Source organism: Miscanthus floridulus, chromosome 9 (genome assembly GCF_019320115.1).
Source record: "Miscanthus floridulus cultivar M001 chromosome 9, ASM1932011v1, whole genome shotgun sequence".
Classification (NCBI taxonomy): Eukaryota; Viridiplantae; Streptophyta; class Magnoliopsida; order Poales; family Poaceae; genus Miscanthus; species Miscanthus floridulus.
The window spans coordinates 50,860,039-50,875,251 of record NC_089588.1 but is presented as its reverse complement, the minus strand read 5'-3'; the positions used below and the strand labels follow the sequence as shown (position 1 = coordinate 50,875,251).

The 15,213-nt window shown below is 41.5% G+C and overlaps 1 pseudogene; it reads left to right on the top strand.

The window, feature by feature from the left end:
* LOC136481904 (uncharacterized) overlaps nucleotides 1-14,936 on the top strand; it is a 71,439-nt pseudogene extending 56,503 nt beyond the window's left edge.
* The last annotated feature ends 277 nt before the right edge of the window (nucleotides 14,937-15,213 follow it).

Sequence of the window (15,213 nt, the reverse complement as noted above, 5' to 3'; positions counted from 1 at the left end):
AGGGTGGATATAGTTTAAGTTTAGCTAGGGCCACTATTTCTACTAATCAATTAGTGAGAGATGTGCTCATCTCTATATAAGAGAGGGAGTACACTATGAACCTGGGGTAATGCTTTTCTAGTACCACTTCCCTAGAGTTTTGATCTTCAAAACTTGTCTTGTGCTATCCAAGCCTCTACTCTCTGTGATATTCCAATGGTTTGTGAATTTCCTGATGGATTTCCAGATGAGTTGTTGGGTTTACCACCGGATAGGAATGTGGAATTTAAGATTGAGTTAGTGCCAGGTACGACACCTATCTCAAGAAGACCCTATAGGATGCCACCAAATGAGTTAGCTGAACTTAAAATTCAGCTACAAGAACTATTGGACAAAGGTCTCATTCGACCCAGTTCGTCTCCATGGGGTTCTCCAGCTTTATTTGTGAAGAAGGACAAATCCTTGTAGATGTGTGTGGACTATAGGCCGCTTAATGCAATAACCATTAAGAACAAGTATCCTTTGCCTCGTATTGATATTTTGTTCGATCAACTGGCAAAAGCAAAGGTATTCTCCAAGATTGACTTGAGGTCAGGCTATCACCAGATCAAGATCAGGACAGAGGATGTACATAAAATAGCTTTATCCACTAGGTACGGCTTTTATGAGTATTTGGTCATGTCTTTTGGACTAACAAATGCTCCTGCCTACTTCATGTACTTGATGAATTCGGTATTCATGCCTGAGCTCGATAAGTTTGTGGTCATGTTTATCGATGATATCTTGATCTACTCTGAGAATGAAGCAAATCATGTAGAGCATCTGAGAGTTGTCTTGTCTAGATTGAGAGCATAAATTATATGCCAAATTTAGCAAGTGTGAATTCTAGTTGAGGAAAGTACCTTTCTTGGGTCATATCTTATCTGAAGATGGAATCTCTATAGACCCGACTAAAGTACAAGAGGTCATGGATTGGAAGGCCCTGACTTTTGTTCATGAAGTTCAGAGTTTTCTAGGGCTAGTAGGCTACTATCATCATTTCATTCCTGACTTTTTCAAAATAGCTAAGCCCATGACTAATGAAGGAGATCGTGACGCCTAAGAGGGGGATGAATTAGGCAACTTAAAAATCTAACTCTAAACTATGGCCTCTTTTTCTAACCCTAGCAAAACCTATGCAATAGATAACCTATCTAAATGTGCAACTATAGTTTTGCTAGTGTGTTGCTATCTCTACCACAAAAGGAGTAATACAAATAATGTAAATGTGGAAGCTAAAGAGCAAGGTAGAGATATGCAAACTCCCATCGATGACTCTGGTATTTTTACTGAGGTATCGAGAAGCACGCAAGCTTCTCCCTAGACCTCGTTGGAGCCCCTCTCAAGGAATCCCTTGCAAGGGCCAAGCTCCCAGTCGAGTAACTCTGTGGATAGCCTCGGGCCTTCCCCACGCGCAAGTGGGTCTCTGACGTGCCTTCCGGTAAGCCTCTCCCGGATGCTCCCCGCCGTCTTCACTATCAAGCTTCCAGCCGAAATGCCGCGGGCCATGTTCCCTCCGGTACACGGTAGTGGCCACATTAAAAGGTCCTAATATGGCTAGAGGGGGTGAATAGCCTATTTAAAATCTATAAATCAACTAGAGCAATTTGATTAGTACAACAAATAGCGAAATGCAAACTTGCTCTAGCTCTACAAGGATTGCAAGCCACCTATCCAATAATTCTAGTTGTTATGATCACTAGGCACACAATCCACTAGGTCACTACTCACTAAGAGCTCTCCCAATTTCTACACTAAAGAGCTCCACTAGATGAACTTAATCCAAAAAGCAAGCTCTCAATTCTAGCTACACTAAAGAGCTTGATATAGCTAGTTTGTGGGAATGTAAATGAGTAAGTGAGGTGATTATACCACTGCGAAGAGGAGTGAACCAATCGCAAATGAATACTTTATCAATCACCGGGAGAATATCAAAGGACAAGAGACAACCAATTTTCTCCCGAGGTTCACGTGCTTGCCAACACGCTATGTCCCTGTTGTGTCGACCAACACTTGGTGGTTCGGCGGCTAAGAGGTGTTGCACAAACCTCGTTCACACAATTGGACACCGCAAGAACCTACCCATAAGTGAGGTAACTCAATGACATGAGCAATCCGCTAGAGTTACCTTTTGGCACTCTGCCGAGGAAGGTACAAATCCCCTCACAATCACAGGAGATGGCCACAAACAATCACCAACCCATGCCAATCCTCCTCCGCTGCTCCAAACCGTCTAGGTGGTGGCAACCACCAAGAGCAATAAGCGAATCCTATAGCAAAAACATGACCACCAAGTGCCTCTAGATGCAATCACTCAAGCAATGCACTTGGATTCTCTCCTAATCTCACAAAGATGATGAATCAATGATGGAGATGAGTGGGAGGGCTTTGGCTAAGCTCACAAGGATGCTATGTCAATGCAAATGGCCAAGAGTATGAGCTTGAGCTAGCTATGGGGCTTAAATAGAAGCCCCCATGAAATGGAGCCGTTGTACCCCTTCACTGGGCACAACACGGGGTGACTAGACGCTCCGGTCAAATCTACCGGACGCTGGACCTCAGCATCCGATCACGCGATGCATGCCATGTGTCCCCTCTCTTCAAATGTTGATCGCCTGATCTCAATAGTCAGTGATGACTGGACGCAGCAGCTCAAAGTGACCGAACGTTGAACCCCAGCGTCCGGTCATCTCCAGTAAGCATTCAGAGATGGCTTTTCACAACCGGACTCGTCCAGTCATGCTCGACCGAACACACCCAGCGTCCGGTCACATGGCAACTCCCCTATGTGCTTCCACGTTAGCAGGACCGGACATAACCTTCTAGCGTCTGGTCACTAAGTGACCCAACGTCCGGTCAGAGACCAACGCCCACAATTGGTGTACCAATGAACTTAGTCTTCACACCATTGGCACCCTTAACAAGCATATAACAAGAATCAAATTTAATTGAGGATACATTAGGTAGCTTGTTCTTGTTAATCTTGCAATATTGCTCTACATGCCCAACTTGCTTGCATCTATTGCAAAACCGACCATTGCCCGTCACAAAGCTAACTTTGGGAGTGACAAAGGCCGCCTTGCCTTTCTTGGGGGTATAGCCTAATCCTTCTTTGTTGAGAGAAAACCTTTGGCCACCCAAGCACTTTAGCAAGCAGGCATCTCCACCATAGGCATTGCCTAAGGCACGAGTGAGCTCATTCACCTCCTTCTTGAGAGTCTCATTTTCCACTATTAGTGAGGTATCACAAGTGAGACCATCACTCAAAGATGAAGTGAAAGTAGTAGTGCTATAAGAAGTGTTAGTGGGAGCAACTACAAAGGGCTTATAAAAAGTTTCATCAATAAGATCACATGTTAGTCCCACATCACAAGACACGATCACTTGCTCCTTCTTGGCCTCCTCCTTCTTGACTTGCTCGATGAGAGAGGAGTGAGCTTTTTCAAGCTTAGAGTGAGCTTTGCCAAGCTTCTCGTGGGCTTCCATTAGCCTCTCATGAGTGGCATTGAGCTCATCAAGAGATTGCTCAAGAAATTTAACTTTCTTTTTCAATTCTTTGCACTCCTTTCTCTTCATCTCAAAGCAAGTGTGCACTTGCTCACACATGTCCATAAGCTCCTCCTTGGAGTACTCCTCATCATCATCATCATCACTCCTACAAGCATCACTTTCACATTGATCATCATCACTCATATCATATTTTACCTTGGTTGGCTTTGCCATGAGGCATGTTGATGAAGTGTCGAAGATGGAGGGCTTGTTGTTGATGGCGATGCTTGCTAGTGCTTTCTTGATAGATTTCTTGCCATCATCACTAGAGTCATCACTATCCAAAGAGCCATCACTATCCCAAGTGACCACATAGCCTCCACCCTTCTTCTTCTTTTGGAAGGTCATCTTTTTCTCCTTATTCTCCTTCTTTTCTTTCTTGTCCTTGTGCTTCTTCTTCTCATCCTCATCATTGTTACTATTGTAGGGACAATCTGCTACAACATGATCGGGGCTCTTGCAACTGTAGCATAATCTCACATATTCTTTGCTTTTGGTGTGATCTCTTCTCTTTCTTGCACCATACCCCTTCTTCTTCATGAATTTGCCCATTTTGCGCACAAATAGAGCCATGGCCTCATCATCAATGTCACTAGGATCCTCATCATCACTTGATACTTTCTTGGACTTGCCCTTGTTCTTGGATGATGAGCTAGCCATGAATGCTACACTCTTCTTCTTCTTCCTTCTTGTCATCCTTGTCAACCCCTTCCCTTTCCACACGGTATGTCTCTTGTATCATGACATCACCTAGTACTTGGTTAGGGGTAATCTCCTTCAATTCTCCTCTTATGATAAGCAATCTCAACATCTCAAATCTTGGAGGTAGGCACATCAAGAACCGATGAGATACATCATCATCCTTGATCTTCTGTCCCAAAGCCTTCAAGTCATTTACAATCACTTGCAACCGATGGAACATTTCCAGAATGCTCTCATCATCCTTCATCTTGAAGCTTGTCAACTTATCCTTGAGGATGTATAACTTGGCACTTTTCACCACTGGTGTGCCCTCATATATTTCCTCCAATCTCCTCCACACCTCATTAGTTCTTTCACAATCCTTGATTTTCTCAAACACCTTGGAATCAATGGCATTATATATGGTGTTGAGAGCCATTGTATTGCATTGCTTGTTGGTCTTGTCTTGGTTGGTGGGATTATCAGGATCAATGATAGCATAGTCATTCTCGGTCACCTCCCATACTTGATCATTGATTGAACCAAGATACATCCTCATCTTTCTCTTCCAATAATCATAGCATTTGCCATCAAAGAACGGTGGTTTGCCCTCCACATGGTTGAACATAATTTGAGCCATAATTTAACACCGAGGTTGTTAAGCCTTTAATAAAATGGTGACCACGGCTCTGATACCACTTGAAAGGTCCTAATATGGCTAGAGAGGGGTGAATAGCTTATTTAAAATCTATAAATCAACTAGAGCAATTTGATTAGTACAACAAATAGCGAAATGCAAACTTGCTCTAGCTCTACAAGGGTTGCAAGCCACCTATCCAATAATTCTAGTTGTTATGATCACTAGGTACACAATCCACTAGGTCACTACTCACTAAGAGCTCTCCCAATTTCTACACTAAAGAGCTCCACTAGATGAACTTAATCCACAAAGCAAGCTCTCAATTCTAGCTACACTAAAGAGCTTGATATAGCTAGTTTGTGGGAATGTAAATGAGTAAGTGAGGTGATTATACCACTGCGAAGAGGAGTGAACCAATCGCAAATGAATACTTTATCAATCACCGGGAGAATATCAAAGGACAAGAGACAACCAATTTTCTCCCGAGGTTCACGTGCTTGCCAACACGCTATGTCCCCGTTGTGTCGACCAACACTTGGTGGTTCGACGGCTAAGAGGTGTTGCACAAACCTCGTTCACACAATTGGACACCGCAAGAACCTACCCACAAGTGAGGTAACTCAATGACATGAGCAATCCGCTAGAGTTACCTTTTGGCGCTCTGCCGAGGAAGGTACAAATCCCCTCACAATCACAGGAGATGGCCACAAACAATCACCAACTCATGCCAATCCTCCTCCGCTGCTCCAAACCGTCTAGGTGGTGGCAACCACCAAGAGCAATAAGCGAATCCTGCAGCAAAAACACGACCACCAAGTGCCTCTAGATGCAATCACTCAAGCAATGCACTTGGATTCTCTCCTAATCTCACAAAGATGATGAATCAATGATGGAGATGAGTGGGAGGGCTTTGGCTAAGCTCACAAGGATGCTATGTCAATGCAAATGGCCAAGAGTATGAGCTTGAGCTAGCTATGGGGCTTAAATAGAAGCCCCTATGAAATAGAGCCGTTGTACCCCTTCACTAGGCACAACACGGGGTGACCAGACGCTCCGGTCAAATCTACCGGACGCTGGACCTCAGCGTCCGGTCACGCGATGCATGCCATGTGTCCCCTCTCTTCAAATGTTGATCGCCTAATCTCAATAGTCAAGTGATGACTAGACGCAGCAGCTCAAAGTGACCGAACGATGAACCCCAGCGTCCGGTCATCTCCAGTAAGCATTCAGAGACGACTTTTCACAACCGGACTCGTCCAGTCATGCTCGACCGAACACACCCAGCTTTCGGTCACATGGCAACTCCCCTATGTGCTTCCACGTCAGTAGGACCGGACATAACCTTCTAGCGTCTGGTCACTAAGTGACCCAACGTCTGGTCAGAGACCAACGCCAGTGTCTTCATGCTTCAACTGATCGAACACGCTGGTCCTACTGAGACTAGCGTCTGATCACTTATAGTGACCTCCGTCTTTTCTGTCTAGGGCGCCATTAGCACCATCGAACTGTCCGCACTCTATGGGCAGACACTCTACCAGTGAAGTTCCTAACCCTTGCTCCAATGTGCCAACCACCAAGTGTATCACCTTGTGCACATATATTAGCATATTTTCACAAACATTTTTAAGGGTGTTAGCACTCCACTAGATCCTAAATGCATATGCAATGAGTTAGAGCATCTAGTGGCACTTTGATAACCGCATTTTGATATGAGTTTCACCCCTCTTAATAGTATGTCTATCGATCCTAAATGTGATCACACTCGCTAAGTGTCTCGATCACTTAAAACAAAATGGCTCCTACTATTTATACCTTTGCCTTGAGCCTTTGTTTTTCTCTTTCTTCTTTTCCAAGTTCAAGCATTTGATCATCCCCATGCCATCACCATCATCATGATCTTCATCATTGCTTCATTACTTGGAGTAGTGCAACCTATCTCATAATCACTTTGATATACTAGGTTAGCACTTAGGGTTTCATCAATTAACCAAAACCAAACTAGAGCTTTCACTCACCACAAACGCGGTTGGTGTGATCTCACAAGACTACAAGCCCCTCTGATGTACAACAATGATGCTCACTAGCACCAAGTGATAAGAGGTATCCAAACCTCACTAAACACTAGGCCAAAACCTAGAGCAAGCGCATAAGTGGTGGTCTAATCAACCTAAGCACTTCGCAAAGCACCTACGCTAATCACCTAATAAAACACTAAGCACTATGCAAGTGGAGATCACTAAAATGGTTATCAACACCCTTGGTATGTTTCCTCAGCTCCCCTCTTACCAAATGGCTGGTTGGGGGTTGTATTTATAAGCCCCACTGAGAAAGTAGCCGTTGAGGGTGAAATCCCGCTTTTCTGCTACTGACCGAACGCTGGAGTCGTCCTGATCAGACGCGTCTGGTCGTTCTGACCGTTGGAGCCATGGAAAACAGATCAGACGCTGCCAGCGTTCGGTCACTTGCCACCGAGCGCGTCCGGTCACAAGTTCACCGCTCTAGAACCTCTCTGTACTCAATCGGACGCTATTGTCCAATGTCCGGTCGGTTTGCCGCCAACGTCTGTTTCAGCATCCGGTCGCTTTAGCTATTGCTGAGCCTCTGATCGAAGTGTCCGGTTGCTTTTCATCAGCATCCAGTCTAGTGTCTGGTCACTGCTGCTATTGCCGAGCCTCCTGATTGGAGCGTCCGGTCGCTTTCCTCCAGCGTCCGGTCGCTTCTGTGAGCTCGTTTCTTCGTGATCTTGCGTGCGGCTTGGTTCCTATCTTCGTGCTTGGACTTTGCTTGATATCTTCGATCTTCTCTTTTGCTCCTAAGGTCTTGCTTAAGGTGTTGATCATTGGATCATCATGTCACCTTTGTCCAAGTCACATCTTGCATCCTATTGAACTACAAAACAATCACTTACAAATTCATTAGTCCAATTTGGTTGTGTTGGTCATCAAACACCAAAATCTAAAGTAAATGGGCCAAGGGTCTATTTTCCATACAACCAGACTACTCTAGAAGGATGAAAAGTTCAATTAGACTCTGGAGTGTGAAGCTACTTTTCACACCTTACGGACCTTATTAACTACAGCTCCTATTTTAGCACAACCCAACATTGAGAAGCCTTTTGATGTGTTCTATGATGCATCGGGTATTTGGGGTGTGTGCTCATGCAAGATGAAAGAGTTATTGCCTACGCTTCTCGACAATTGGGAAAGCATGAAGTCAACTATCCCACCCATGATTTGGAGCTTGAAGCAGTTGTTCACGCCTTGAAGATATGGAGACATTACTTATTGGGAAATGTATGTCACATATACACATATCATAAGAGTCTCAAATATATCTTCACTCAACTTGAGTTGAACATGAGGCAACGTAGGTGGTTAGAGTTGATTAAGGACTACAATTTGGAAGTGCACTACCATCGAGGAAAAACCAATGTTGTAGCAGATGTACTAAGTCAGAAATCTCATTGTAACACCTTAGAAGCCTTGTTGGAAGATGGATTTAATTTGTTACATCCTGTTGTGCTACATAATATCACTGTTAGTTGCTCACTTGAGAGCAAAATCATCAAGCTACAGAAGACAGATGTAGGTGTGTTCCACATCAAGTGAAAGATGAAAGAATAGGAAACCAAACATTTTAGGTTGGATCAAAAGAGGTGTGCTATGGTTTGAGGATTGACTTGTGGTACCAAAAGACTAAGAACTTAGAAATCAAATTTTAGATAAAGCTCATTCATCCAAGTTGTCTATCCATCCGGGCAGTAGCAAGATGTACCAAGACTTGAAGACCTGTTTTTGGTGGACCAAGATGAAGAAAGAGATCGCCGCCTATGTCGCTAGGTGTGATAATTGCAGTAGAGTCAAGGCCGTTCATTTGAAATCCGCTGGATTACTGCAACCTTTATCAATTCTAGGCTAGAAATGGGAGGAAATAAGTATGGACTTTATTACAGGCTCCCGCTAACACAACAAGGTCATGATTCTATATGGGTCATTGTAGATCGCCTCACCAAGTCAGCACATTTTGTACCGGTTAACACAACGTATCAGACTAGGAGGTACGCTGAGCTGTCCATTTCTTAGGTCACGCTCTCTGTGGCCGTGCTCCACCAAGCCATCTCGCTCATCCTTTTCTCTTGTTAGGGTAAGCCTAGGGTCATGTCTAGCTCACGTCGTTGGCCATCGAGCCAACACTGGCACACCAGCGCTGGAACACGGCTGCTCACCGTTGTGCTCTCGCCACCGGCATGCCATGCACATGGCCAAGCTTCACCACCGCTCCATCGTCACCCTCACCTAACCCTAGGTCTTCATTAGGTATCCTTGAAGCCATAGTAGTGCTCGCCTTGGCTTGTCGTCACCGAAGACAATGAGCCCATCGAAGCGCAGCGCCGCCGCCCGTCGGCAAGCTTTTCGCCGGTCAACCGTCACCTCTGCCTTGGTCTCACTGGCATGTGGGGCCGGGTTGACCTACGAACCCCCGCTGTCAGCCACCGCGGGTGTAGTAGACTGGGTGTACATAGCATTTAGGGTTTAGTTGGCTTTTGAATTAATTTCATAGATTTGAATACAAACTTCAAAAATTCATACCTAGGGCTAGGAGTATCCAAATGGGGTCAACCAAATTTTGTTAGATTCATCTTGAAGTGTAATATTCGATAAAAATATAAAATATACTGCTTAGGGTATTTTTCTAGAAGAATTAAATTGAGCAAGATAAGTGCTTTTAAAGTAGTTTATATCTTGTAAAATGCATAACTTGAGCTAGGAAAGTGATAAAATTGTGATTCCAGTTTTGCTAGTCTTAAGTTGACATCATCTAGCTAGTAAAAATATTAAACCTATAGTAAACATACTTGTAATATGGTCTTCCTATTTAATCTTAATTAATTGCTAGATTCTAGTGAAATTAATTAGGGTAAAAATATATAACATATGATCATACAAATTTTTACACAGTATTCTCGTGCTAGGAGGAAAGTAAGAAAAATATTAAATCTATTGCTTGACACTTTTCACTATGCTAAACTATTTTTGATAAAATAAGCATATGTAACTTGTCATTTTTGTAGAGGTATCTATACTTATCCAAATGGCATGAAATTTGTATAGTGCACTATTATGGTCATGTGTAGCCTACTGTAATTTTTTTGGAATTTATTGATTAATGGAAATATTTACTCTGTAAATCACCTTATTATCTAAGGAAATATTAATAAATGAATATAAATAAATTAGTCAGGCTTAACCATGATGTTTTATGTGGTGTCGGTGATGCATATAATCTGTTGATACTGTTAGTGAGACTTAGAAGTATTTGTTTATAGTCAACTAGTTCATTATTGCTTTATAATTCAACTGGATGACTACATGTGTAGTTTTTGTTGTGGTGATGATTGCATGATGATAATGATCTTTTCTGTAAAGATGGTTATTAACAAAGTTGTATATAACTTACTTATCTACCATGTGTAGGCCATATGGTTTAAGAATTATAGCTGTTAGAATTCTGCTATTAGAAATACTTGTCCTCTAGATAGATCTAAAAGATTGAATTGTTTGATCGAGATAACTGTTGAATCACATTAAGATGATTAAAATAAAGTTGTAGGAAATTTCATAAGATTTCCAGAATGTCCACAACCATATTATTTTGATGTGTATAACTCTAGTTATGGTCAAAACAATTGGGTGTTGTCTTGAAGTCCAAGAAATGGTTTACAAAGTGTTTGTTTAAGTTACTAGAGAAGAGATATGCACCTACTCAGTAAAAGAAAATGTAACTTGTTATCACCTTGATGCAATGCTACTGAGAACACTTATGAGGATGCATTCATCACATTATATCATGTTATACATGTCATTATATATGCATCCATGATATCTTATTTTCTGCTCATGCATATAGGATCATCCGAGGGGATAACTCTTGGAATTCGACGAAGAGCCGAAGGAACAATAGGAGGCACCTCAGGCCATAGCTCTAGAAGGAGAGGAGCAAACTCTTGAAGACTTACCTAAGTGCCCATTCCATAGGCCAACTTCTTTTATCAAAGACAAGCCCCGGAGTATTCTAAGTCTCCCATATTTTACAAAATATCACTTGAGTCCTTTTATGTTTGATGCATTAGGTTATAAGAGTTGATTGGAAACACTTGATGCATAGAACCACCTTGTCCAGATATATATACCTTTAATTCTGTGTAGGTCTAGGATCGAATATATGCTTAGCCATGCTTTGACCGGTAGAAGTCGGGTGATTTCCTATCACCTGCGAGATATAGGTGGATACCGAAGTACGGTTGGCTATATTTGCTATTGTGGAAAAGAACTATGGGGTAATGTAACTAGAGGCCAGATGGAGACTATGCATAGGTTGACTCATGTAATTCCATCTGTGCCGATCAACGATCGTACCGTTGTTGGAACTTTTGTCGAGATTGAACACATGCCTCTCACTTAGCTGGCCAAAAAACCCATTCCGACCGCGAAGCTGAGTAGCTCAACTCAGGTCGGGCCTCGTTCTGTAAGAGTGCGCACTCTGGATGGTAGTAAGGATGTGCAGGGAGCCAGACGTGAGCCCAAAGGCAGGGTAGTCCTGATCGTCCTAGCAGCTGGTCGTCCCTGATTGTGCGACGCTGATTGAAACCATGAAATGTGGACCTGAGTTGTACCAAAGGTTACCTAAGACTGCCTTGGCATAGGTATATCTAGGTTTGTGTTAGGAATAAGTTCCCAGCTGGTTGAAATCGAGACAGTGAGGAACTTGGCTAGCTCCAACATCGTATTAACTAAATTATGGAATGATGGTTATGAAGAACATGAAATTACTACACCGGCTATGGTTATTATTGTTATGCTACTAAATGATATATCACAGGTTAGTTGCTAATCTAGAGATGAATAACTATAATTAACTTGATGACCGAATTATAACTATATACTTGAATTAGTAAGCTTTTATGCAAAATGTTGTCAAGCTAGCTCCACTTATAAAGCCTTGCATGATCCTTGGTGTCACTTTATTTTTAGTTTATGATGGGTAAGTCTAGCTCAATACCTTCTTGTACTTAGGGTTTATTTCCCATTGTTGCAAATAGTATGATGTATCATGGCTACTGCAAGAACTGCTTCTGTTCCGCTACTACTTTATTTGAACATGGTTTGTAATAGCTTTTAATCGTACTCTGATGTATGGAACTGTATTTGTGAACTTTATGTAACGTGTGACATGTATGTTGAATCTTGTACAATCTTGGTTGTATGTTGGTTGAATCGATACCCTTTGTGGTACTCGACGGACTACCGGGTTTATATGGGCTTGAGTATGACAGTGTGACCACTTGCGGGCTGCTATTGTAGTTGTGCTCTTATAAATTGGAGGGTTCTGCTACACTATGAACTCCACATAAAGCCATAGTGGTAGGAAGAAAAAAGGTAACAACAAGTTATGCCTTGGTGAGGATCCACAAATACCATATATATGAGAGACTTAAGAGTGTCATACAATGGAATCTCTAAGTTTTATTTTTTGAAAACTTGCAAAAACTATGAAATAATGGTTGAACAAAGAACTTGAGACATAGTGCTTGACTTGATCATTCTATCTTTTAATTACTCAAGACCCAAGTGAAAGCTCAAAAGCCCCATGGTTGAAGGTAATATAGGTAAGTTTAAAAGTCAGATCAGTGGATTTTAATCCAGAGGAGAATTCTTAGTTGAACGCATGTGTACTTTTGAGGAGTACAAACATTGATGCAACTCCTAATCCATTACTAAGTTTGGCATTGTTCAGGGACGAGCAAAGGTTAGGCTTAGGGGACTTTGTTGATGGTAGTTACCATTCATCATAAACCATCAATAAAATATGTATAAGGGCATAAATATGATCACCAACATATACTTAGGGGTTTAAACTAACAATTTCCATGAGTTTTGGTGAATCTATATTTTCTGTAGGAGTTATTCAGAAAACCATCAAGGAGGACCAAAACATCAAATAAAATTGTGCTTATCCATAGCGAAAACTACTCCAGAAGGTTCTAGAGGACACCAGAAGTCACGCCACTGAAACAGACCTACAGAGGATGATAGGTGGGGCTAGGCTGGCCGGCCTCCTGGTCCCACCTATCAGCCCCCCGTTGTTATATCGGTTTTCCACCACCTTAAGGATTGTATCTATGCCATTTATTTAAGTCGGTTTGATCCGATGGCTCAAGATTGTCGCTCCGATCTATATAACTAGCCCCTGCCCCCCTCCAGAGCACACTGCCATAAGTCAAGACCAGACCAGAAATTAGAGTTTCTAGATAGAAGAGAATAGAGCTCTAATTATTCAAGTTTCTAGTATAGGCTAGCTAGCAAGGTTCAAGTAGAGTATGGGCTATTGCTCAGGATTTTGGATATGCTGTTTGGAGACTGGTATAGCCATTGTATCTCTTTATTTATGACTTTGTGCTACTTCAATATTATGTTGTGATTTATTATATTCCAAGTTTACTCTAGTTATATACTTCATATAGTTATGATTGATAATGAGTTTATACATGTGTTCGCAAAGCACTTAGCCCAAGACGCGTGTGGGTAAAGTGGTCGATATTATGTAAGCATGGTGCTTAGATATTGTTGACCTGCGGATGCATTCTGCACTCTAGATCATGTGGTAGATCGTGGATGTGACACTCCCGTTGAGTCCTTTGTAGTCCACTCCTCGTTTGTAAAGCAAGTAGAACACGGTTGCGAAGGAAAACCAGCTCTGTTCTTGATCTTCCTTAGTAATGTTCCTTATGCATAGATCCAAAATTAATTATGCTATAGATGAGAGTGTATATACTTGTGTGTACAAAAGACTTAGTAAATAAGGAATAACTTAGAAATCTTTTGCTCTTACCGAATCTCCTGCCTAGCCATACTATATTTTATGAGTCTCTATTTCTATCTCTGGAATTATTATCAATGCTTCATACTTATCATTTATTTATCATTTGACTTACCCCTGCCATAGCATGAGAGTGGTTTTATCATAAGTATATATATTTGTCAATATCCCTTTGCCAATAATTCCATACCTCCTCCCTGTGGATAAAATATAAATAATAATACTCGGTATACTCCCAGAGGAAATGTTACAATGGTATATTATGTATGCGCTTGCGGATACTTTACTTTAACATATATAATTTTCTTTGAGTTTACATGTGTCATTAATAATTATCAACCACGCATTTCTGGCATTCATGCTAAGACCGACAACTTAGTAAAGAGTGATGCTAAGAAATGTTAACAAATGTTCATTTAATGAGTTGACAAATCTGGGCACTATGACATGTTTGCAATATCTCAAATCATGAACAATATCGTTTTATTAAGTTGTTTGTAAATTTTATATAATATTTAATTTGTCTGCAATTTTCAATTATTAGATAATAAGTCCGCAGATTTTTTTTTAACAGCAGCAACTCTTTTGAACATTTGGATGTCACGCTATCCTATAGCTAATTTGTGTTCATACTTATGATTCGTTAAATGAACGCTTTTGCATGCTGTGTAGTATATGTGTTCTTAATTAGTTTGTTTTTCATACTTTGCAGACCAAACTACATGAAGCTGCTGGGATACATCAAGAAAAGATGTATTCTACGCCCGTGACTATAGTAGAGCACTTCGCACTAGTTCTTGGTCGAAAGCCAAACCATTCACTTGGTGTTGGCATTCGTGCGGTAAACCAAGTGGCTGAGGAAAGAATCAGATTGCAGACGCAAATTTAGGCTTCTAAACAGCCTGAAGCTGCAGCTTGAGCATGTGCAGATGCTGCTGAGCAACGTGCTGAGGCTGCTGAGCAACGAGCACAAGCTTTGGAAGGCCAAGTTTCCATGGTGGTCGAAACAAATGCACAACTGCAAGAAGAATAGCAATCCCAATGTGATGAGCTGAGTTCTTTGCATCAAGCACAGAGTGGAGAAGTTGCTCGCCTAGTGAGAGAACAACTTGATCATCAAATGACTGAATTATTTGCACGCATTGGTGCCTCGCAGCCTCCAACATCTTAGTGTTTAAACCCATTTAGTTGAATAATTATTGTGAGACTTTAAAGTAGTGTCAAGAGAGTTATTTTTAGGTTTAAGTGTTCTTAGTTTTATGTACTGCTTAAATGTCAAATTTGAATTATTGAAATAAATATTATTGGTGCAGATTTGAGATAATCATATTGCTATAATGTACATTTGTTGAGCTATTTTTGTTACTATAACAAAGATAATAATGATAACTTGGTCGCCACACCATCTAATGTGTTTCACACAATTAAAACTTATCTTGCAACAAAAC